At 45.5% G+C, this 26009-nt stretch overlaps 1 long non-coding RNA gene across 2 annotated transcripts in view; it reads right to left on the reverse strand.

The window, feature by feature from the left end:
• Window positions 1-1721: 1721 nt before the first annotated feature.
• LOC143827992 (uncharacterized) overlaps window positions 1722-26009 on the reverse strand; it is an 87647-nt gene continuing 63359 nt past the window's right edge. Inside the window, exon 5 of one of the 2 annotated variants that reach the window (XR_013227466.1) lies at window positions 1722-7104. This is a non-coding gene — a long non-coding RNA (uncharacterized LOC143827992). The remainder of the gene's footprint in view (window positions 7105-26009) is intronic. The other variant, XR_013227467.1, reaches the window with a different exon arrangement.

Consider the following 26009-nt stretch of genomic DNA (forward strand, 5'->3'; position numbering starts at 1 on the left):
ATTTCTGTTAAGAAAACATCACCCAAAACAGCATTCACCAGAACTTCCCATCTCAGAATTGGGATCCACGTCCAAATTCCACTGTCTCTATCCCAATTTTATGGCTAAAATTAAATCCCTAAATAATGCATAATAACAGAGGGAAAACCTAAATGTTTCTGGGATATAGATTCGTGGGATAGCTAGTATATCTATCTGACCCAGACTCCTCAGATTACAATCCTAATAAAAATAACGTAATTAACACATATCAATAGGGTTTCTGGGTTTTGTTTTTGTTTTTTTGCAATTTGCACAGCTCTGTCAGAAAGGAGACTTAGGGCTTGCTTCATACGCAGGGGTTCTCTGCACGCAATCCCTTTGTGACTGGTTGCTACGAAACTCACTGGAGGACTCTGAACATACTGCAAGCTCAACCAAGCCTATCTCAGAAGCTTGCTGCAAAGAGAAAGGATAAATACCTTTGTCTGATTCCAAGTGCTATCACATAATAATAACTGGATAGATAGGCTCGATACCAGAAAGCCAATCATAAATTCTGTGTCCCTGACAGATAATATATGACTGACCGCTACAACATAGCGATATTAGGCCGATGTGATGTATGATCAACATTCAGGTACCGTATGATACAGATCTGCTGTATAATACATCTGTCTATAAATCCACCTATCCATCTACTTTGTCATTCCTCTCCCTTCCCTCAAGGGAGAAAGAAAAAACGTCCCCCTTAACCCACCCAATCCCCTTGGCGCAGAAGGCAATCAGACCTCATTGTTTCTATTTAATGTTGGGGGGGGGGGCAGTAGGGAGAGCTGGGTGGTGATGCATAATAATATCATGCAGATTTCCCAATCTTGTCTCTTTGCACAACTGAAACGAAATGTGCAGTTCCCACGCTTTCAATGCTAGCCTTGAACTTGACCTTGCAGGGGGAGATCCTGCCACCTGCCCTGCTCAAGAACAATGTGGCATTATTTAGCTTTTGTTCACTGGTATGATTTTTTTATTGGGAGGAGGAAGAACCAGTTCCCTGTTACAGGATGGATACCAAGCGAGACATTGCTTTAGGATAACCAGCACATTTTGTCAGGCCTGTTTTGGATTGCCATTGTGTTTATTTACATTGATGTCCATGGACCTCATTCCAAATCAGGATAAAACTGTTGGAAGAAGCTACCTTCTGTAGCTGTAAATAGATACCAAATCCTACCCCCACTCCCCAATCTTGGCATGGCAAGAGGTTCTGCTTTAGCTAAATAATATGTGGTCCCATTTTTTTGGGGTGAGCTGGCTGGAGAATGTACTTTGTGGAGAGAATGCAGCATGAACATTCTGGCATGTTGAGTAGACCTTGTGCATAAGTTCCATATGAGCCTGTGAAATATGCAGAATCTGATTTCATAAACAGGACGCTTCAAACTCTGTCTCTGGAGAATTCTGTCTCTGGATGCAGAATCCTCCTAGATGTCCAGCAGTGATATATTTCCTCCAGGTTCTCTGTGCATCACGAGCAGTCAAAATCTGTGGTATGTCTATTTGGTGATGGATAAGGAAGCGACATGGGAAACCTTACCTGGCCTGGACTGAGAAAGAATTGACAGATCAGTATCCCTTTCCCAGCTCCGTATGTGGGAAGGGTCCATGGCCATTCTTAGTTGATGAAGCAGTTTGTCTTAATTCCAATAATGAATGAAACTCTGGTGTGCCAACTGCTTATATGACCCTTTTTATTCACCGGCAGTCCTGAGATTTTAAACTGTTGTTTATTTATTTGTTTATATCTTTGTATTTCCATTGTAAGCTGCCTTAAGTTTCACAATGTTTTAAATACACAAACAAACAAACCCCTCTTTCCCTATATCTCTGGTGTATGCCAAGAATTTCAAGAGATCAATCTGATCTTTCAGTATTCAGTTGGCTAAAAAGGCAAATGGGATTTTGGGCTGTGTCAAATGGAGTATCACGGGAGGTGATGGTACCACTCTGCTCTGGTTCGGCCTCACTTGGAGTCCTGTGTTCAGTTTTGGGCATCCCAGTTGAAGAGGGATGTAGAGAAACTGGAGCGTGTCCAGAGGAGGGCAACAAAGATGGTGAGGGGTTTGGAGACCAAGACGTATGAAGAAAGGTTGGGGGAGCTTGGTCTGTTTAGCTTGGGGAGGAGACGACTGAGAGGGGATCTGATAGCCATCTTCAAGTATTTAAAAGTCTGCCATGTAGAGGATGGAGCAGAGTTGTTCCCTCTTGCCCCGCAGGGATGGACTAAGACCAACGGGATGAAATTAATTCAAAAGAGATTCTGTCTAAACGTCTGGAAGAATTTCCTGACAGAGCAGTTTCTCAGTGGAACAAGCTTCTTCGGGAGGTGGTGGGTTCTCCATCTTTGGAGATTTTAAAACAGAGGCTGGATAGCCATGTGATGGAGGGGCTGATTCTGTGAAGGTTCAGGAGGGTGGCAGGTTAGAGTGGATGAGTGTCCTATATAGTACAAGGAGTTGGACTAGATGACTCAGGAGGACCTTCTAACTCTATGATTCTATGATTCAGTGCTGTGATGAGTCCAAGGTCACCCAGCGGGCTGCATGTGGGGAAGCGTGGAAATGAATGAATGAATGAATGAATCATGGAGTTGGAAGGGACCATACAGGCCATCTAGTCCAACCCCCTGCTCAACGCAGGATCAGCCCAAAGCATCCTAAAGCATCCAAGAAAAGTGTGTATCCAGCCTTTGCTTGGAGACTGCCAGTGAGGGGGAGCTCACCACCTCCTTAGGCAGCCTATTCCACTGCTGAACTACTCTGACTGTGAAAAACGAATGAATGAATGAATGAATGAAACCCGTCTTGCCAGATTAGAAATCCATAATCCTAACCTACTCCTAACTTATACCAAGATGGCAACCCCAAATAATGACTAGCAGCAGAGGTCAGCAAAAACTGGGGGATACTTGCTCGCTATTTTAACTAGATATAGAATAGCTCCTAGACTTTTGTTTGAGTTCTGCACCTACAGACCAACACAGCCACTCACCTGAATCTCTTTTCATTGACTTTTGGAAAGGAAAACAGTTCAATTATTAATTCGCTAACTGAGGTAAAAATAAACCACAAGACAAAATATAGCCAGTGCACTTAGCATTTATACAATGCTTTAGAGAGTGTACAAAGCGATTCACATCCATTTTCTAGTTTGAACCTTTACAACAGCCCTTTGAGGCCTGTCAGGATTACCCTCTACCTACTGCAGGTTACAGGGGGCTGGAACTGATTGGCCTAATGCCTCCCGGTTATTTCGGGAGAGAAAAATGTGAACTATGGAATCTGCCAGACAGCATCTCTTTCGTCATATCCATGCTCTTAACCAAAGTATGCTCTTAACCAAAGCAGTTTTGACAAACAGCTGATAATGATTGTTTTAAGGTTGCATGGTTTTAAAGTTTTTAATATTACATTTAAAATTGTATTTATTGCCCTGAGTCAGGATGCTGGGAGAGGCAAGGTATAAACTGAAAAATGAATTAAAATAAAATAGGACTTCCCCTGTATCATGCTAGCAGTTGGATTCTCTGGCGTTTGCTGGCAGGGGCTCATGGGAATTGTAGTCCATGAACATCTGGAGGACCACAGGTTGACTACCCCTGTTTTAAACTCACAGCCAAGAGCCTCTTGTGGCACAGAGTGTTAAGGCAGCAGACATGCAGTCTGAAGCTCTGCCCGTAAGGCTGGGAGTTCGATCCCAGCAGCTGGCTCAAGGTTGACTCAGCTTTCCATCCTTCCGAGGTCGGTAAAATGAGGACCCAGCTTGCTGGGGGGCAAACGGTAACGACTGGGGAAGGCACTGGCAAACCACCCCGTATTGAGTCTGCCATGAAAAAGCTGGAGGGCGTCACCCCAAGGGTCAGACATGACCCGGTACTTGCACAGGGGATACCTTTACCTTATGGTCATATCACCCAATAAATGTGTAAACAAATACTTTTATTTGTTAAAAAAGACATTGGCTGGCCTATGTAGGCACAAGAGAGCCCTATTCATTTTTCTGTGACAAGCAGAACATCCAAGGGATACCTTTACCTTTATACTCACGGCCAGCACTTGGCCCACTGGCAGAGAATTCCCCAATTTAATTGCTTATTCCCTAATTACATTATTAAATGTAACATTTGTATAGCACCTTCTAATGTTCAGATCACTTCATGTATGATGGGGTGCTTATTAAATTTGCAGATGACACTAAACTGGGAGGGGTAGCAACCATACCAGAAGACAGAACCAGAATCTTGACAGGTGAGAAAACTGGGCTCAAATGAATTTCAGTAGCAATAAATGTAAAGTTCTTCATTTAGGTAGGAAAAATAAAATGCATCACTATAGAATGGGTAAGAGTTGTCTTGACAGTAATAAATGTGAAAAGGATCTGGGGGTCTTAGTAGACCAGACACTGAACATGAGTCAGCAGTATGACTCGGTAGCTAAAAAGGTGATGGGTTCTCCTTATTTGGGAATTTTTAGGCAGAGGTTCGATAGTGGGTGGGCAGGAAGGTAAGTGTCAGTGTTTGCCTCTTGTTTGTTTGTGCAATGGTGGAAAGTATTGTCAAGTCCCAGCTGGGGACCCTGTAGTGTTCTCAAGGCAAGATACTTCAGAGGTGGTTTGCCTGGCTCTGTGTTACAACCCTGGTATTCCTTAGAGCAGGGGTAGTCAACCTGTGGTCCTCCAGATGTTCATGGACTACAATTCGCTGGCATGGGCTCATGGGAATTGTAGTCCATGAACATCTGGAGGACCACAGGTTGACTACCCCTGCCTTAGAGTTCTCCCATCCAAATACTAGCCAGCTCTGCTTAGATTCCAAGATCTGACAAAATTGGGCTAGCTAGGGCAATGGAGGTCTCAGATGTTATTGCCTTCCCTTCCTCTCCCCACAACAGGCACCCTGTGAGGTAGATGGTGCCGAGAGCACCCTGATATTACTGCTCAGTCAGAACAGAACTATCAGGACTGTGACTTGCCCAAGGTCACCCAGCTGGTTGCATGTGGAGTTAGAAGCTGCCACCCTCAACCAATTGAGGGTGTAGTAGTCCATGAACATCTGGAGGACCACAGGTTGACTACCACTGTCCCAGATCACTACACCACACTGGCTGAAGATGATTGTATTCAGGATGGCATACATCTAATTTCAGTTTTTTTTCTATTTCCCAGGAATTTTCAATTGAAAAGTTAATTCATGGCCTTCTCATATTTTTTATGTGTTTTTTATTATATGTTAGGTTCTACTGACACTGAAAGTTGCCTTGCGTTCCATAAGATGCAACTGATACATAAAGACATGTTGGGTAAGGAAATTGAGAATGCTGTGCATTGCTATGCATTGTTAGCCAGTTGTGACTACCAGCATGTCTCAGATCAGGGGTAGTCAACCTGTGGTCCTCCAGATGTTCATGGACTACAATTCCCATGAGCCCCTGCCAGCAAACCCTGGCAGGGGCTCATGGGAATTGTAGTCCATGAACATCTGGAGGACCACAGGTTGACTACCACTGTCCCAGATCACTCCCAGGTCAATTCATCTGGAGTCACAGCCAGTTCCTGTTTCTCTACACAGAATTATCATTGCACAATTATACACTGAAAGGGTGGCAAGAACCTGTTCCTCCCGCCCACATCCCAGGTCCTCTTTGAATCCAGCTTGTTGCCCTGGCAATTTTCAAAGACTGCTGCTCCACAGTTAAGCACCTTGGGGCAAGAGGAACAAACAGCAAATTTCAGTTGTGTAAGTTGTTGAAGTCATTGAGTTATTCCTTATAGCAGTGCCACACCTCCACTGGAACAAATATTACAGGAAATGCTCATATCTTCTATGTCAGGGGTAGTCAAACGCTGGCAGGGGATCATGGGAATTGTAGTTCATGAACATCTGGAGGACCACAGGTTGACGACCCCTGTTCTATGTGATCCACCTGATTGAGATTTCCATGTGTTAATAGTCTAAAACAGGGTCTCTCCACTTTTTTTACTACTGAGGAAAGCCTGAAACGTTCTCCAGGCTTCAAGACGTGGCCCAATCGTGCAGAATATGGTTGGGAAGCAGAGCCTCCTCCCTCCCCACAACTCCTCCAGGCTATTCATTGGCTATTTTGGGAGGTGGAACAGGTCAACATGACCATATATGTTGGTTGTATCACCCCGTAAATGTGTATCAAATTTAAAAAATATATTAACAATTAATTAACTTCCACTCATTTGGGAAACTCTTACAGGGCCATCAAAAAACCCTGGCTGAGGAAGCCTGGTCTAAAATGAATCTTAACTGCAAGCCAGAGATTGGGGGTGGCTATCATTCTGCACCAATAAAATAGACCTTGGAATGGTGTACCAATCTACAGTAAGTAATTCCAGATCTTCAAACTCTTCTGGGGAACCCTTAGGAAAAGACCAATAAAGGCAAAGTTCTCTGAATGACACCTGCCTGCTGCCACTGACTCCCCCTGAAATATGCTATAACAGGAGGATGGAGTCCCAGTGGTGAGGCTCATACATGCACTGGGTGTATGCCTGAGAACGTCCCCTGTGCAATGTACAGTTCTATGGTAGACATGCTGATGAGGAAAGATGATTTCTAAAACTACTGTCCAGGTCTCTTTCTGGTGATGTTAGGAAAGCATCCAATGACCTTGGGTGAATCTATTGCCCTTCCAGCCAGTCCATGATCTCCCTGTAGCGTATCTTCATTGAGCCACAAACCACTTCAGTTGCATCATGTTCCTCTTAACAATATCAGAAAAGGTATAGGTAATGGTAGGCTTTGTAGTTCAGCTAAAGTCCTGGCTTCCACATCAGACAAATGGGGACAGTGCTGGACAGACTGGAAATGATTATTTACATAGCCTAATAGGCATTTCTTTGGCTCCATTCTTTTCTTCCAGGAAAGTCCTAGGCAATGCAAAAATACAAAGTCTGTTGTCCCAAGAACATTTTGGCTATGAGACATTCCAAATACAGAATTCTTGAGAATCCCATCCATATGAAACAAGAACAGTAGGTTTTCATCTGTCATAAAATGGTCAGTTTCCAAGATCTTGACATTTTTTTCTTCATAGGAATCTGTAAAAACAAGAAACAAGATTCATTCAGTTAACATACCTTCTGTTAGAATTATACCACAACTCAGCAAATTGCTCAGCAAATTTTACTCATAGATCAATCCTATCCCATCTCTCAGTCAACATCCATTTAGAAGCATTGAGCATGCGCATCACACATATTAAATTATACTTCCCAGTTTAGGAATGCATATGTAGTTACCTCTCTCCCATTGATCCTCGCAGCAAGGCACAAGGTTGGATTGGCTCAAGGTCACCCATTGAACAGGAATTTTAACTTAAACCAACCTTTGATGCCTCTGACATGAAACAGACATGAAGTTGTCTGTTGACGGAGGACTATGCCAACGTTCAAACATGGGACTCTTTAGCAATTATAATGGGAAAGTATATACAATACTAGCAAGAAAGCCCATTGCAACCAGGAATGCAATGGGTGCTAGGACCCAGGGGACACTGTCAAGCACAGATCTCCCTCTTTCTCTCTGTGTGTCTCTCTCTCCCTCTCCCTCGCAGCAGGTAATCAGGGCTGGTGTGTAGCAGGGAATGAGGGCTTGTTTGCAGTTTGGGGAGGCTCTCTCTGTCTGTCTCTCCCATGCAGCGGGAGCCATAGCAGGTAATGAGGGCTTGTTTGCAGTATAGCAGGGCTCTCTGTGTCTCTCTCCTATGCGCTGGCTCCTGCAGCCTCTGAGAGCAAAGTGGCTAGAGTCCAGGGAGGGCGGGAGCTGTAGGTGCAGGGCCAATCAGGCTTTGCTGGCCGCACCCTGATTGGCCCTATTCCAACTTGGACAGCCAGGACACATTCCACCCCCCAGGCTGTTTCACAAATATTAAGAGGAGGAACAATGGATAAGGATGAGATGCCAGTACTTGGCTGTACATGTTTCAGAACAAGGAGGATAGACTTGCCCATTAGCCAGTGCTGCAGTAAACAGCACACTTACATTAGGGTTCAACATCTGGTTCAACAGGCCACTCATGTGTGAACAGGCAGAAGTTAGAACATTGGTCCATTTACCCTCGTAATGGGATAGTGATGGGTACTGACCCTTGCTTTATTTATTATTTTATTTATATACTACCAATCCCAGCCAGCCAGTTTGTTAACAGTACAGAAGTTACAGCGAATACACATACCATCCGTGGATAGTGTACCCTTGATTTGCCTTTGTATGTACATTGAGTAATTATCTTGATAAATTCAATGTGCGTACAGTTGAATGTGTAACAAACCACACATTTATTCTGTTACTCTTCCCCCATTTCCTTTGAAATAGTCCATTCCTGCAAACCAATGTGCAGGATATAGAAGAGCTGTTTTTCTGGACCCAGCTTTTTATTACCCAAGAGTCTCAAAGCAGCTTATAATTGCCTACCCTTCCTACCCAATAAAATCAGAGTCCAGTAGCACCTATAAGACCAACACTACCAAAACAGGTGCACTCCCAATCAGGAATGGCTCCTTTCCCATAGAGGTGGTGGAGGATCCTGGGGAAAATTTACTAATGTACCTCCTTGGGTGGTTTTGGAAATAGAACATCCTGAGCTTCTTGGGAGAATGGAAGAATAGGCAAGTGATAGATAAACCACATGTCTCACCATGTCTTCTCCTAGAGACTCTTGACTATTCTTTCTGAGAATGAACTATTCTATGACAAGGGGCGTATCTGAACTACAGACTTGTTGCATTGCCCAAAGGAATCATAATTCTACTGGTATGCAGGAGAGGCTGGGCATCTCTGAGATATTTCTCTCACCAAACTACCATTCCCACGACTCTTCAAAAGAAATACAAAATTTGGAGAATGGATATGACCAACGCAATCGTCAACAAGTATGAGACTCCGGAGGGCATGCTCTGAAGCAGCTGATTTCATGAAAGTGAGTATAAGACCTGTTTGGTAATTACGATATTGCTGATCCAGCACCATTTCTGTATAAATGGGGATAACGCAATAACACAGCCCATTGTTTAAATCCTCTTGGGTGTGTTGTAATGGTTTAGCGTTACAATGCAATCCTTGTAATGAAAAAAAATTATTTCAGACTTGGAGGGGGGCACTCAAATGGTGCTGGAAGGTGATTGGGGAGTTCTTGCCATTTCACCATGACTGACAGCCCAAACGAACCACAGGAAGTTTCCATGTCATGTCCATCAACTACCTGATGTGGTAGTGAAAGCCCAGGGTGGAGAGGTGGAAGTGGGCCAAGCGCTGCCTTGTGGACATGGCAAGACTCAGGGTGACCAGGCCCAGAATGAAAACCAGGGGGCAGCAGGGCTCAGTGCAGTGCTCTGTGCAGGAACCTCAGATCTTACAATGAGCCACGTAATAAAAAGAGGACTCTGTGAATCTTTTCCAAAGAGGTACTCGAATAATGGAAACATCTTGTATAGTAGCGATCCCCAACCTGTGGGCCGTGGACCACATGTGGTCCTTCGACTAATTGGAGATGGGCCCCGAAGGACGCCTTCTCTCCCCCCCCTGGGCCCTTTACTTCATCCCCCCCAGCCCTTTACAACACACTTCATTGTTGTGGCGTGTCTGTATCTTATTTTGAAGGGATGTTTAAACATTACCATAGCGATCAGAGAGCGTTAGGGCAGTGGTTGAGAGTAGAGGAGTAAAATACCCCCCCCCCACGGGCCTCAGTAAAAGGCGCTGAGTGGTCTCCAGCGAGTGGTCCCCGGCGTTGAGTGGCCCCTGGTGATAAAAAGGTTGTGGCCCACTGTTGTATAGGAAGATGCATACACTTGAACTGTGTTATTGTGCAAAGACAGTCGCTAGTTTCTGGTACCTGTCACTGGTAAACAATTGTCTTTAAGGCTACATGCATATTTTATATAAATAAGTCTACATGCATATTTTCCAGCTTTAAGACACCGCTGGAAACCTATTTTTAAGGGCACACGTTTGCACATACTGAAGCTAGAAAATATGCATTTTGCCCTATTATCACAAAATGGCAACTATACATATTGAGAAAATTGCAGACATTGCCCTGTACCATTCCATGAGGTTAGCATTCCAGAACTGTGGTGACTGAAATCTGAGTGAAACATGAATTGGGCCCATGCCAAATTGATGTTCTGAGCTCTTGTTATATTGCTCTGTCACACCTGTCTGGAACCTACTACTCTGTGAGTAACGGGGCTGCTCTACTGTGTAAATCCAAAGAGGGCATCAAGTGAAAGGAGATACCCCATCTGTTTTAGAAGTTGTGCTCCCTGCCCCAAGTTTGCCCTCCTGGGCTTTGGATAAATAAGGGGAGTTACTCATCTGATTTAGTTTTGGCATCTGCAGATGGCCTCTGGAAATACTAAAGTTTGTTGCAATAACTGTATGTTGCAATTACTGAATATGTTTCTGTGGGGGCAGGGGAAAATATCAAATGATCCAAGGAATCAGTTCTACGTATTCCCTGTGTGGGACTGGGTTTAAGAATTCACACAGTCTCCAACTTGCCAGGAACATCTGGGTGGAGATGGGTGGGTGGAATAAAGGTACTTTTTCTTTAGTGTAAATCACTGAGATTAACTGTCCATTGATTCTTCTTGGAGATCCTGAAAAAAGAGCCGAGAAAGGTCTGCAGATATTTCTTGGGACTGTTGTTGTTATATGTTTGCTATGCTAAAGCTGGGGATTTTTTTTGAGTGATTAGGGATGGACCAAACTAAAAAGAGGTAAATTCTGATCAAGAGATGCGTCCCCCCCTTCCCCTCTTCCCGGATTCAAAATAAATAAAATGTCTGACTAATCGGATTCTTTTCCCTTTGCCAGTTTTGTATTCATGCCTTTGGAAGGGGGAACTCTGTTCCTCCCGCCTTCGCCTCACCCCATCAACCATTTCATTGACACACAGGCAGAAACTTTCTGGACAATTTAATCTCGCCAGGGTGTTACTTAGCAAAACCCCTTTTCACCCTCCCTCTTCTCTCCCCCCACTAACCTTCCCTCATTTTCTCCCCAGCCTCAATTGAATTTTGCCAGCCCCTGATATCTTTCTCTTTTCTCTTTTCTTTCCTTTCTTTTTTTTTTATAGAGACGCATGCTATTTATGCAAATCAGGCCCTTTCATACCCTTCCCCTGGCTCAAGACCTTCAGCTAAAATGTGACCAAAAGCTGTATTCTCCCCTGCTAACTCCTTAGCACAATTACACCTCCATTCTATTCCAGGGGCCTTGGGAGGGAGGAAAAAATCATTTTAAACCAATGGTACATGCTGTTTGTCTTGGATAATTACGGGGAGCCTCAGATTCTAAAAGGTATGAAATATTCCATTCAAAGAGGAGAAAGAAGGAAGCCCAAGAGTGTTATGCCTACACAGCATGTTTAATGTTCCATAGTGGAGCTGTGTGTGTATAAATATTACACACATACACACACACGCACAGAATATAGGGGTTTTTTGTATGTATAAAATGCACACATGCTACATACATTTGCAATCTATCCACCATGATTTTGGTCTGAATTAAAGCTATATATATAAAGCAATCATTTACATTTTTTCTCTCTAAGAAGGAACTTTGCCTGTGCTTTGGGCTTCTTTGGTGATGGGAGAAAAATGCAGCTGACATTTCCTTATCTCAAATTACAATTTCCTGCAAATATCAAGATAATAAGTACATCAGTGATCTGGAATCCAAAGTCAAACGAGCCCATAATCTCTCCCCGGCAGATGTACCCCTTGCAACAGGGAAGGGCATTCAAATGAGAGGCTGGAAACGGAGGAGGGCTTCAAGGGACACCGTGAAAGCTTCGGAGGGTAGACCAAGCCAGCCTCTCTGGGCCTCCTGGTCTGAATAGGCTGAAACTCCAGGCTTTGTTCCCTCCATTGCCGTCTCCTGGGGAGGGTTGTACATACAGAGAAGGGGGGATTGCGTGGCGGGGGGGGGGACGCTAGTTTCAGCAGAGGCACCCAGGAATGTGTCAAAAGGGGGACAGGAGGAAAAACACAGGCACACAGACGCACACACCACCAAGGAGAAGAGTGGGAATGTCAGTGACCCCTCCCTAATGAATAGAAAAGTTTGTCCTTGAACCTCAGAGGCCTGATCCATTCCCAGGCCCCAGACAAGAGCCGAGGCCCGCCTGGGCCCAGCTGTAGAGGGTCTGGGCTATGGTTCATCGTAGACACTTTGACAGGCCAGACTGTTCCCTTGCATAGCTCAGCCTCACCCAAGGGCTCCCTGGCAACAACCCAGGGCGGATTCCTAGACTGGAGCAGAGGGAGGGAAAGGAGGATAAATAAAGGTGGTGGCGAGAAATGAGCTAAGCAAGGGCAGCATTAACCTGTCACATCCTGGGAAACTCTCCACACAAAACCCCGATGCAGCCATAAATAAAACGGTACAGAAGAGAGAGTGTGTGTCTAATCATAGAATCATAATGGGCACCCACAGTGCAGAGTTAGAGGTGCAAACGGAGAAGCAGACAGATGGGGAGTGGGTCAGTACAGAATTGGGAGTCTGGTGAAGCAGGTCCAAGATTGTACAAGAATAAACCCATCTGGCAACTTTATCCACAGTTAAGGCAATGAGAGTAATGGGGTAGTCAAACTGCGGCCCTCCGGATGTCCGTGGACTACAATTCCCAGGAGCCCCTGCCAGCGAATGCTGGCAGGGGCTCCTGGGAATTGTAGTCCACAGACATCTGGAGGGCTGCAGTTTGACTACCCCTGTGCTAGGGAGTCATAACAAAGTTTGAGTCTTATTCTAAGTATAAGCCTTAATTTGCATACACACTTCTTCAGCTATCTAGGGGTGCATTTTTTTAAATTATTTATCATAATGATATTTATAACCATTCTTGCAGTGTCTTATAGAAATTAAAGCACACAAAGCTAGAAACTAAGAAAAGCATAAGGGAAAAAATCAAGACCCGTTTGAATATAACGCAGAGCAACCTTAAAATTAAAAGGAAAACTGTTAAAGAGAATAAGGATCAAAATGACTTTTAAAAATCCGATTGTGATCAATGGCAGACAACTTAATTTTTCCAACTTAATTTATAAAGACTACTTTATAAATACATCAAAGACAATAAAATAATAATTAAAAAAGGGGAAGATTAACCAAATGTGCAGGGAAAAAAGAGCTGTTTTCAACCAGTACCTGAAAGACAACAGATCTGGTACGAGACAAATCTTGAGGAGAGAGTTTTGGTTCTCAGTGGACAGACACCCTAAGCATGGCCCCGGTGGGAATTCTCAAGTGTGGGGTAGGAATGCACAGTGTGTGCTCGAAAGGTTCTCACGTCTATTAGCAGTCCTTTCCACAACCTTGCAAAGTTTGGGTGATATTATAACCAAATTCTATTAGGGGAGGCAGAACGGGTCTTTGGGAACAGTGCCTTGCCATGTGATCTCGATGTGAGAGCTGAACTGTGGGGCTTTCTTAGTTATGACCTTATGCTACCCCAATTTGGTTCCCTACAGACTTTTATCAGAAGACAACTGTCCAGAAATCAAGACATGATCTAAGGCAGGGGGAGTCAAACTGTGGTCCTCCAGATGTCCATGGACTACAATTCCCATGAGCCCCTGCCAGCGTTTGCTGGTAAGGGCTCATGGGAATTGTAGTCCATGGACATCTGGAGGACCACAGATTGACTACCCCTGATCTAAGGTTCAGCATTCATGCCCCCATCATGGAGAGATAAAGATTAAAGGGAGATTTCAGAGAAGGAGTGTATCAGTCCCTGGCCCCTGAGATGCCAGATACTCTTTTCTGATGGCGTTTTTGGAAGCTGCTTCCAAGCTAGAGAGATCCACAGTCTGATTCCGTTTAAAGAAGCATCCTACATCCAGGTGTGTGCTTAAATTTCTCCTCTGAAATTGCCTTATCATCATGCTCTTGTTTAGCAAACAAAGAAAATGGCTTTGTAAATCTGACTAGGAGAAAATCAACTCTGCTGCTTTTTCTGTGGTCAAAGCAAGTTTATCTCACACTTAGACTAGATTATGCGGGGAAAGGAGGGACCAGAATTAATCAGGGGCCATGGTCTTTTAAAAACAGTGGCCAAAGGGGCCATCAGAAGCGGGAGGCCTTCCAGATCACCCTACATGCTTTTGTAATTCAAGCACCATTTAACTTAGTTTATCAAAAGAGTAGAAGCAGTGGTAAGATTCCTCTTGGACTATTCTACTTCACATCACTACATTCAATTATCCCAAGCTATAAAATCCTTGATGGCAACAGCAGAGTAGTAGGGGAATGTGGACTGCAGTTCTTTTCTCTGAGCTGCCCGAGTGGCCCTGAGTGGCTCAAGCTCGTCACAGTGTGGAAGCGAAGCAGGGTTAGCGACTCTTAGTACTTGGATGGGAGACCACCAAGGAAGTCCAAAGGAAGGCTGGGGCATGCACACTACTTCTGCCTGTCTCTTGCCGTGAAAACTCTGCGAGATCACCATGAATCAGCTGCGACTTTATGGCCCATAATGATGGAATGAGCAGGCATGACATTCAACTGCTCAGAAGGTTCAAAATAGCATTCCCAGTGATAAAAGGACATACAATTCCAGTGAAGGCCCTTTTAGCAAGTAGGGATAATGACAGTGCACCATCACTTTGCGGCAAATTTCTCTTGCCAAATGTCCGGTGGAGAAAGTCTCTCAGGACAAGCTAGGAGGACTTCCCTAGAAGCAAATACTTAGAGGTGTATGCATGCAGTTACGGGAAGAAGCGAGCACAAGGTTGTAGGGAACGGGAAAACATGCAACCATCCTTTAAAAATCAAAGTTGAGGAGACATGGAAGGAAGACTGAGGGGAACAGAGAAGAGGGGAAGGGAAAAGCGAGCATGCAGACAGGTATACCCTAGTTAAAGGCAACCATGACAAGTGCCAAGCGTGGTGTCGTGGTTAAGAGTGGTGGCTTCTGATCTGGTGAGCTGGGTTTCCCTGCTCCTCCACATGCAGCCATCTGGGTGACCTTGGGCTAGTCCCAGTCCTGTTTTGGCCGGGCAGTCCTGTCAGAGGCTCTCTCAGCCTCCCCTCCCTCACAGGGTGTCTGTTGTGGGGAGAGGAATGGGAAGGCGATTGTAAGCCGCTTTGAGCCTCCTTCAGGTAAAGAAAAGCGGCATATAAGAACCAACTTTTCTTCTTCTTCTTCTCAAGTAGACAGCCTCTCGCAACTCTTGGTCCATCTAACTCAGCCTTTCTCAACTTTCTTACTGTTAAGAAAACCCTGAAACATTCTTCAGACTTTGAGAAACCCCAGAAATGGCGTGGTTGGCAGGATATGGCTGGGAAGCACATGCACACCTGTGGCTTCCCTTCCCACCCCCCTCCAGGCTGCCAAGAAACCCCGAGAAAGCCTCATCCGGCTCAATGCTGGCTACACTGACTGGAGGAAATCTCAGGCAAAGAAAAAACTTTCTCAGGACTCTTGTCTGAGTTTCTGTAATTCACTAGGCGTGAGAAATGTAATGTTTTGCAATGGAGTTCATTCACACATTCAACTACTAGGAGGGCACCTAGTAGGGCACATGCATGTGCAGAAAAAAATCAAGCAATGTACATGCTTGTCTGATTACACACAGGTCAGAGATGGTTAGTAGCTGAGACCAGTCCTAGCATTGCAATACACCTTTGTATTCCATTCAACCTTTTAACGTAGGTTAGGTTGAGAGAGACCGCTTCTGCACAAGGAATTTGCCTTGGCTCAGCACTTGTCTGGTTGCAGGGCAAATTTCTGCTTCCTGACAACATTGGGGCTGGTCCAGAGAGGTCCCAGGTCTGGTGCGACTCAGGCTGTCCGTTGGTCCGTGGCAAGGGAAATCCGTGTTCCCTCTTTTGCCCCAGGCTTCAACGGGGCATATGTCAGGCCTGGGCTGTGTGTCTGCGGGAAATCCGGGCCATCCCTATTCAGGCCATTGCTCCTTCCCTCTCACCCGAGCATTTACCATTGCAACCTTAAACAAAGAAGTCAGATCATATTACAATGTGATTCCAAAGTAACAAAATAGCAAATCCCCCACATTTGGTTTTCTTGGTTTTAGTGAGAACTGGGACAGACTGGGGGGGTGGGGTGGGGATAACGCAATAACACAGCCCATTGTTTAAATCCTCTTGGGTGTGTTGTAATGGTTTAGCGTTACAATGCAATCCTTGTAATGAACAAGAATTATTTCAGACTTGGAGGGGGGCACTCAAATGGTGCTGGAAGGTGATTGGGGAGTTCTTGCCATTTCACCATGATTGACAGCCTAAACGAACTACAGGAAGTTTCCACGTCATGTCCATCAACTACCTGATGTGGTAGTGAAAGCCCAGGGTGGAGAGGTGGAAGTGGGCCAAACTCTGCCTTGTGGTCATGGCAAGACTCAGGGTGACCAGGCCCGGAATGAAAACCAGGGGGCAGCAGGGCTCAGTGCAGTGCTCTGTGCAGGAACCTCAGATCTTACAATGAGCCACGTAATAAAAAGAGGACTCTGTGAATCTTTTCCAAAGAGGTACTCGAATAATGGAAACATCTTGTATAGGAAGATGCATACACTTGAACTGTGTTATGGTGCAAAGACAGTCGCTAGTTTCTGGTACCTGTCACTGGTAAACAATTGTCTTTATTTTGCACTTTAGGGAAGTTTGGGGAGGGGGTGCTGTTTTAAAGAGCAGTTAACGTCACATGTACTAATTTTCCTTTTATCCAGTCATCATAACCCCCCTGTCCAAATAGCAAATATTGTCAAAGATATTTTGATTTGCAACTAAAAGCAAGTCGATCCACTTTGAGAGCAAAATATGGAGTTTAAGAATAATTAAACTTCTTTTTACAAAAAAACAGATCAAGTCAATTGCCCATTGATTAAAAGACCTTTCTCCTAAAGCCCATGAATACAGTGAATGGAAGGAGAGAAGAAGCAACAACAGCTGTAAGGGCAGGGGTGTGGACTCATGCATTGTTCTAATACCAAATTGTTCTTTTATGTTCATCTGTGAAATGTTGGCTTTCTGAAAATTAAACACAAAACCAATTGCAAGTGATGATTCAGATTATAGGATCTGGGGCCTTGCTTTTCCTATAGGTCTTCAAGCAGGGGCTAGATAGAGAATGCTCTATCTTGCAATTCATAGAACCATAGAGTTGGAAGGGTCATACAGGCCATCTAGTCCAACCTCCTGCTCAATGCAGGATCAGCCTCAAGCATCCAGCCACTGCTTGAAGCCTACTGGTGTGTGTGTGTGTGTGGGGGGGGGGTCACCATCTCTATAAGCAGCCAATTCCACTGCCGAACTACTCTAAATTTTTTTTTCTGATAACTAGCCGATTTGTTGTTGTTGTTAGGTGTGAAGTCGTGTCTAACCCATTGCGACCCCATGGCCAATGATCCTCTAGGCCTTCCTGTCCTCTACCATTCCCCGGAGTCCATTTAAGTTTGCACCGACTGCTTCAGTGACTCCATCCAGCCACCTCATTCTCTGCCGTCCCCTTCTTCTTTTGCCCTCAATCACTCCCAGCATTAGGCTCTTCTCCAGGGAGTCCTTCCTTCTCATGAGGTGGCTAAAGTGTTTCAATTTCATCTTCAGGGCCTTCTAAGGAGCAGGCAGGGCCGATCTCCTCTAAGACTGACCAGTTTGTTCACCTTGCAGTCCAAGGGACTTGCAAGAGTCTTCTCCAGCACCAGAGTTCAAAAGCCTCAATTCTTTAACACTCACCCTTCGTTATGGTCCAACTTTCACATTCTACATATAGTTTAAACCCCTTACTGAGGATCCCATCCTCTGCTGCCCACAGAAACTGCCCCTTGCCCTCCTCTGCCCTTTCAAATACTTAATCAGTCATGGCCCCTCTCTGCTTCCTCTACTCCAGGCTGAATATTTCCAAGTTTCCTAAGCTTTTCCTCAGAGTCCCTATATTGCTACCCTGGGCAGAGGGTTGGAATATATGGCCTTCTTGTTGTTTACTTTTATGCAGATTGTTTCCAGTCTGCAGTAGTGCAGTAGAACAGCTAGATTTGACTCTAAGAGCACCACAGAGGCCAACAAAATTTGGGGGGATATAAGCTTTTGACAGTCAGATACTCTTATGCAGAGTCACTGTAGCCTAAACCCCTTTGGTTGCAATGTATTTACACTGGAAATATTCTGCAGAGTGTCAGTTGGCTTCCCTTAAGCAGGCCGCTAGTTTTTATGGGTTCCCATTACACACATGACATGAAGAAACATGATGCTGCCTTGTACTGGTCTGTAATGTCTACCCAGATTGGCAGAAGCTCTTCAGAGTCTCAGGCAAAGGTCACCTTTTAGTAACTTTCTGCTGGAGATGTTGGGAATTGAACTGGGGATCTTCTGCATGCAGAACAAAGGCATGTGGTTATTATTATGTGATTATTAGTAAATGATATAGATTCCAAGATGCATGATGTGAGTTTATTGGAAGGCCTTTTTGCATTGTACCCAATGAAAACAAACTGTTTGGGCGACGGGCATATTTTAGCCTGCCCACAGAGCCTGAGGGATTCCTGGATGCTTTGCGGGACCCGATGCCCTCCGGGAAGGCTGTAGACCAGGGGTAGTCAAACTGCGGCCCTCCAGATGTCCATGGACTACAATTCCCAGAAGCCCCTGCCAGCGAATGCTGGCAGGGGCTTCTGGGAATTGTAGTCCATGGACATCTGGAGGGCCGCAGTTTGACTACCCCTGCACGTTTCAGTTTCGGGGTGGTGGTGGAGCGGCTGGGCCAGAGGCCCAGTGATATCATAAGGAGGAGCCAGTGACATCACAGGAGGTGTGGCCAATAGGGGGATTTAGGGAGGGAAAATGTTCAGAGTGTTAGAAGCTTTCATCTCACTTTAAACTCATATCCAGTGAGTACGAGCATATTTTGAGGCTTTTCAGAACAGTGCCCATACTCTTGACTCCAAATAAAAACTAGTTATGCCATCTAGGCTTCGATAAATCTTGCTTTCTTAGCACACTGCTTAAAAAGTCTACCCTACAAAACGTAGACATTCAGAACAAATTATTTTTAAAATCAAATACATCAGTTTATGGGAAACTAGGGACAAAGCCCATTGCATTCAGGAATACAACGAGTGCTAGATTGGGGGGGGGGGGATGGAAGAACTTTGTGGATGGGCTCTCCCTCCCCCCAGGGCCTGGAAAGGCTGCAGGCTGGAGGCCCCCCGGGAAGGGCACTCACCGGCAGGGGCAGCTCTCACACAGCGGGGATCTGCAGCCTCTGAGCCTCGGAGGGAAGGAGGACGGGGTGGTCAGGGGTGGGGGATGGAAGGTGACTGGCTGGCTGCTGGACAGACAGGCAAGCCGGTTGGAGGAGGAGGAGGCACTCAGGGGCGGGACAGTCGGCCTTGGTGGGTATTAAGCACTGAGTGAGACCAGCTTCTTCTCCTAGGCTTTACCAGAAGTATTAAGTGGAACAGATGACTGCATTCCTATTTCTGGTTTCTAGGTTCAGCTTCTAAAACACATTTCAGATAGCTGAAATAGAACTTTCAGAACTGTTAATTAACAGCACAAATTATTTATTTACATTTTTTAAATTACAATACAATCAAATATTCCCCTAATCTCCTATTAGCCCTTTTCCTGTTCCCAGAAGCATCCTCTCCTTCCATATCCCGTCTGTCCTAGTTTCCCTATACAAATTACCCTCTCTTAAGTACAACCTACCTGTTACAATTAAAAAAAACTTGTATTTTAATGACATTGAATGTGTTGGTTCTAATTGATGTTCCTTGAATTAACTCATTAGCTATAACATTAAGATCAATATCCTGAGAGATCTTTTTGTGCTCATGAAGGAGGCTTACCTGTGTCATGCTTGACCTTAAAAAGGAATTTATTTTACTAAGGCATGAGAATGACCTTTCTGAGGTGCAGGAAGAAACAGGCATGGTAAGGCATATTCTGATAAGTTTAGCTAATTTGGGTAGTAGTTTACACAGACATTTTCCTTGTTATCTGAACAGATCAATCACATCACAAAGGTCTAAAAGTTTAACTTTCCAATCCCTTGTAATATCCCAAAACATACCCCAATGAAGTTGTAGTTGGGCAGATACAAGTCAGCTTTGTTAACTGAGTGTATCATCTACTCCTGTAATAAGCTTTTCAATTTTGTGCATGTGCTGGGACACATCTGAGGAAAAGCGATTGTGTAAACTGCTGTGGACATTATCAATAATTTCATTTTAAATGTTCCTGTAGAAATCCTTAGGATATGAAAACTGGTGACGATCGCATCCAACATCAATGCGCGGTGTGGGCTTTCTGCACCTAGAAACAGCAGGACTCTCTAAATCTAATTTTTTTTTGCTGCTGTGACTGTCTGGGACCAGAACTGTTCAAAGTTGTTCCACAATTGCTTTGTAGAATGCCCACTTGATGGCAAATCATGGTAGTTTCTGCAAAGGCTAATTCAAAGCCATATTTATGATGTGGAACACATCTTCTGGCGCGCCTCCTCAAACAGAGTTGAATAAGGACATGATGTCCGCAGTCCCACCCCAGAAGAGGCAGAAGAGGCCAAGGCAGCTAGTGTTCTGGCCACTGCTGAAGGACCAGACTATGCCCGCACTGCCCCGGGGGCCCAGTCAGTCCCTCTGCCAGCAGTAGGGGCCCAGTCAGCAGCTGCACCAGCCTTGAGAACCCAGCCAGCACCTGTGCCAGCAGGGGGGGCTGAGGCAGAGGACACACCATCTCTGAGGCCCAGTCAGCAGCCACACTGCCCCTGAGGGCCCAGTCAGCATCTGCACCAGCGGCAGGGGTTGATGTAGTGGCCACGTTGCCTCCAAGGCCCAGACAGTGTCTGCACTGGCCCCAGCAGCGCCAGCAGTGGCAGCCAAGGCAGTGGTGGAAGCATCCCAAGGGTAAGAAAGTAAATGGGAAGGGGGATGGGGGAAGGGAAGGGAGTCACGTGTGTTTGCTTGGGAGGGAGGGAGGGAGGGGAGGAGGTTGGGAAACCAATAGGTATGGGGGAAAATGGGAGGGGGGAAGGGAAAGGAGACTCTCTGTGTGTGTTTTTGAGTGATGGAGAGGTGAGGAACCAAGGAGGATGTTGGGAAACCAACAGGTAAAGGGGGAAACGGGAAGGGGAAGGGAATCTCTCTCTGTATGTGTATTTGCAAGGGAGGGAGAGGGCCCTGACCAAGTAGCCACAGAGCAGGCATGTGTTCCACATACCCTCTGAGAGTCAGTCAGTAGAATTGGGGAGGGGACAATCTGGGCCATAAATTAACCTGACCCTTTAGTGCTCAAAGATAGAAATGTTTACCATTTTGACAGCACACTGGGTGCTCTGTCAAGGGGAGGGGCTGGGGGTTCATTGATAGAGCACCTGCTTTGTCACACAGGAGGTCCCAGGATCCTAGGCATGGGGGAAACTTCCCAGTTTCTCAAGACCACTGAGCTGGATAGCTGGACTCCGTAAGAGATGGGCTGAACATACGCAAACACGTGAAGCCACCTTATACTGAATCATCAAGCTCAGTATTGTCTTCTCCAGAGGCCCTCAATGTGGCAACCACAGTTGCCATGGCAGTCGCTGACACCTTTCCTGGTGCCCAACAAATAGTTAAGGAAGTGGGCAGGGGCAAGTGGGGCATTAGCTTATCTGATAGGCTGTGCAGTTTCCAAAGTGTTGCTTTGGCAACCATGGCTACCACAGCATAATGTACTTTACTGTGTGACTGAACATAAGCTGGGGCAGCCATTTTCTGACTGGCTGCACCTCCTGCAGCAGCCATTTTGTAGCTGCACCCATTGCGTTGTGTTGGAACTCAAAAGGTGCCTATAGGCTCCCAAAGGTTTATTCAGACTGGCAACAACTGTTTCAGATCTCAACGTGGTCTTTTGTATCACCTACTGCCGAATCCTTTTTACTGGAGATGCCAGGGAACGAACTTGGGCGTTCTGAATGCAAAGCAGATGCTCTCTCTCTGAACTATGGTTCCTCACCTATGTGCAAGGGCATTTCCCTGACACGTGTGACTGCAGAGAGGAAGGTTCAGGGGCATTAAACCCTCTGAGATTATTGCTGAGATTGGAACCCAGAGCCTATTGGCTACCCAGAATCATCATCACCTCCCCTCAGGGTAGTTACAGGCCAAGAGGCCACTCAGATCTCCTTGGGAGAAGGACACGATGTCAATAGACACAGATAAGTCAAGTAATGGAATCAAGAAACCCAACGGGATACTCCCACAAAGAGATGCACCAGGAAATTAATCAGACCCACGCTAGGTCCAATTCCAACAAAGAGCTCGTGGCAGGACCTACCATCTGCATGTCCCAACACTAGTCCCAATTGCCAAATGTAGTCCGTGTGTCCCCCCACACCTCCTTTTTTCCGCCTCATAAGCAAAGTCCTAATAAGACTCCCATCTCCACTCCTGCCCTTGCCCCGTGCTCCTGATCCCGGCAAGCAAAGAGATGCAAAGCCACGTTCGGAATCTGATTCTCCAGCTTTAAGCGCCGCTCTGCCGGCAAAGTGCAACTTGAAAGCTCCCCTGTCACAGTTACAGAAGCTCCAAACAGCCCTTCCTTGGATAATCACGCTTATCTCCAGATTAGGGAAGAAAGAGCTGCAGCTGAGGCTGGTCACATGGGCCGAGACGTGGGCAAATCTCTTTTAAACAATCCCCACGCAGCTGTGACCTCCACAGCAGCCAGAATACATACATGACAGATATATACACACAAATGTATACGCCCGATCTCCACGGAGGCAAGGGACAGAAAGCGAGACGAAAGCGAGACAGGGCACTGGTAGAAGAAGAGAGATATGTGCACTGCAATCTCAAATATGTATAAAAGGTAAAGGTATCCCCTGTGCAAGCACCGAGTCATGTCTGACCCTTGGGTGACGCCCTCCAGCGTTTTCATGGCAGACTCAATACGGGGTGGTTTGCCAGTGCCTTCCCCAGTCGTTACCGTTTACCCCCCAGCAAGCTGGGTGCTCATCTTACCGACCTCGGAAGGATGGAAGGCTGAGTCGACCTTGAGCCGGCTGCTGGGATTGAACTCCCAGCCTCATGGGCAGAGCTTTCAGACTGCATGTCTGCTGCCTTACCCCTCTGCACCACAAGAGGCTCTTTAAAATACCTATTAGTAGGTGGGCTTTCAGACTGCATGTCTCCTGCCTTACCACCCTGCGCCACAAGAGACTCTTCAAATATATATATTAGGGAGTAAATCCCTCTGAGTTCATTGGGACTTGCTCCCTAATAAGTGAAACAAAGTTTGAGTCCAGTGGCACCTTTAAGTCCAACAATGTTTTATTCCAGGCATAAGCTTTTGTGTGCACACTTCTTCAGGCATGGTATCCAAAGAAGCAGCGGAAGAAATGTGCCTGCACACAAAAGCTTATACCTTGAATACAGCTCTATTGATCTTAAAGGTGCCCCTGGACTCAGACTTTGTTCTGCTGCTTCAGACCAACAGGGCTACTCATCTGAATCTAACAAGTGTGTTTAGGATTGCAGCCTCAAAGGTAGAGAAAGTCCCCCAACCCCCAAGCCTGCAAAGAACTGTGGGCCGTATAACAGAGACACTGCAGCACTTCACAGATGTAACACACACACACACACACACACACACACACACCCAGTGAACAAGGTTCGATAATACTTCGAAAACCTACCATGTCTGGCCAGCCAGAGATGACAGGGGGAGGGGGGGGCAAAAAAATGTCTGGTGTGTGGGTTATCGTGCCACTTTCAAATAATTTAAAACAGCAGCAGCTGATGAAACAAGGAATTCAGCAAATGCACCATATTACACTGCAATTATGTTGAGTTGAAATGTACTTGGGAGAACAGATTGGAAAAGCCAAAAGAAAGAAAGAAAGAAAGAAAGAAAGAAAGAAAGAAAGAAAGAAAGAAAGAAAGAAAGAAAGAAAGAAAGAAAGAAAGAAAGAAAGAAAGAAAGAAAGAAAGAAAGAAAGAAAGAAAGAAAGAAAGAAAGAAAGAAAGAAAGAAAGAAAGGGAGAAAGGGAGAAAGAAAGGGAGAAAGGGAGAAAGAAAGGGAGAAACAGAAGGCCATTTAGGGAGGGGGGCAATCTGTCTCCCTATTATATTTCAAACTCCATGCCTTTATTTCTCTGGGCCGCCTCTCTTTTAAAGTTATTGTAGGACTTTTAAAGTATATCCATAATAATACCTCTTTAATGCACTGCATCCCCCCCCACCCCGCATTTAAAAATGTATATGTATCTTAGAACAGTCCTCTGAGCAATTCATTTCTACTCCTGCCCCCCCCCCCCTCCTGCACACATGCACCCCAGTCGTATCTCTTCGGCACCTACCGCCCTGAAAAAGCATCCCTGCTAAGAAACGAAAATGGGTGGAAGGAGATAAGGGAAGAGAAAGCCTGAAAACGAACACCAGGGAAATAAAGATCACGGGAAAGGGTGGTTCTACTTCACCGGCATTGCTTAAGCAATGCTTTCATTTCACTGCAACTCACCACTTTTTGCTGGCACCGTTCATTTGACTACGTGACTCAGCCTGTGCCAAGAAGCCTTGGCAGGGAAAGTGTGTTTTCTGCCATGGATTCATTAAAAAGCTTTGCTCACATGCAGGGGGCGGGGGATGAAATGTTTATTCCAACTGGAAAATCCTCCATGTACGAGTCAAGCAAAGGCTTTTGACAAAGCAATTTGGTCTGGTTTTGCTGCTCAGCATGGGATCAGATTTAAATGAGATGAGTCAAGCAGCAAAGAAAACAGGGATGGGGTTGAGAGGGAGGGAGGGAGGGAAGGAGGGAGGGAGGAATCACTGCCCTTCAGATACAAGGAAAGTTGGCAAGGATAATTTCTTGGAAAGGCAGAGCTGAATGGGCACTGGTCCTTTGTGGGAGACCTTTGAGAACATAAGGGCAGCCCTGCTGGATCAGACTCATGATCTTATTTCACACAGTTGCCAACCAGGTGCCCCTGATAAACCCCCAGCAGGATATGGAGAAAAAGCCTCAGCATTCAGAACCTGATTCCCTCTGAATAGGGTGGTTTCATTTAGCCCCAGTCCTTATCTTCTCCCCAGGGTGGGTCCCAAAGTACTGTTCTGCCCATGGGATGACTCATTCCATGAGCAAGATGTTCTTTCCCAAGACCTGCATATGATGGTGCCTTTTATTGCACTAGAATATTGTTCCATCTAATCCAGCGTCTTTGACTGATTGCAACTAAGTCAGCCTTTCTACACTTTTTTTTTACTGTTGAGAACCCCCTGAAACATTTTTAGGCTTCAAGAAACCCCAGAAGTGGTGCAATCAGGCAGAATGTAGTTGGGAAGCATAGCTGTGTATATGCCAACCTGGAGTCTACCTCCTCCAGGCCCATCACTGGCCATTTGGGGAGGGGCAGGTGGGTTGATATGTTTAACAAATATATATATACACAATAAAATCAGAGTCCAGTAACACCTTTAAGACCAACAGAGATTTATTCAAGGCGTGAGCTTTCGAGTGCATTGCACTCTTAAAGGTGCAACTGGACTCTGATTTTATTATCATAGAATCATAGAGTTGGAAGGGGCCATACAGGCCATCTAGTCCAACCCCCTGCTCAATGCAGGATCAGCCCTAAGCATCCTAAACCATCCAAGAAAAGTGTGTATCCAACCTTTGCTTGAAGACTGCCAGTGAGGGGGAGCTCACCACCTCCTTAGGCAGCCTATTCCACTGCTGAACTACTCTGACTGTGAACATTTTTTTTCCTGATATCTAGCCTATATCGTTGTACTTGAAGTTTAAACCCATTTCTGCGTGTCCTCTCCTCTGCAGCCAACAGAAACAGCATCCTGCCCTCCTCCAAGTGACAACCTTTCAAATACTTAAAGAGGGCTATCATGTCCCCTCTCAACCTCCTTTTCTCCAGGCTGAACATTCCCAAGTCCTTCAACCTATCTTCATAGAGCTTGGTCCCTTGGCCGCAGATCATCTTCAT

The sequence above is a fragment of the Paroedura picta genome, chromosome 18 (genome assembly GCF_049243985.1).
Source record: "Paroedura picta isolate Pp20150507F chromosome 18, Ppicta_v3.0, whole genome shotgun sequence".
NCBI classification, from domain to species: Eukaryota; Metazoa; Chordata; class Lepidosauria; order Squamata; family Gekkonidae; genus Paroedura; species Paroedura picta.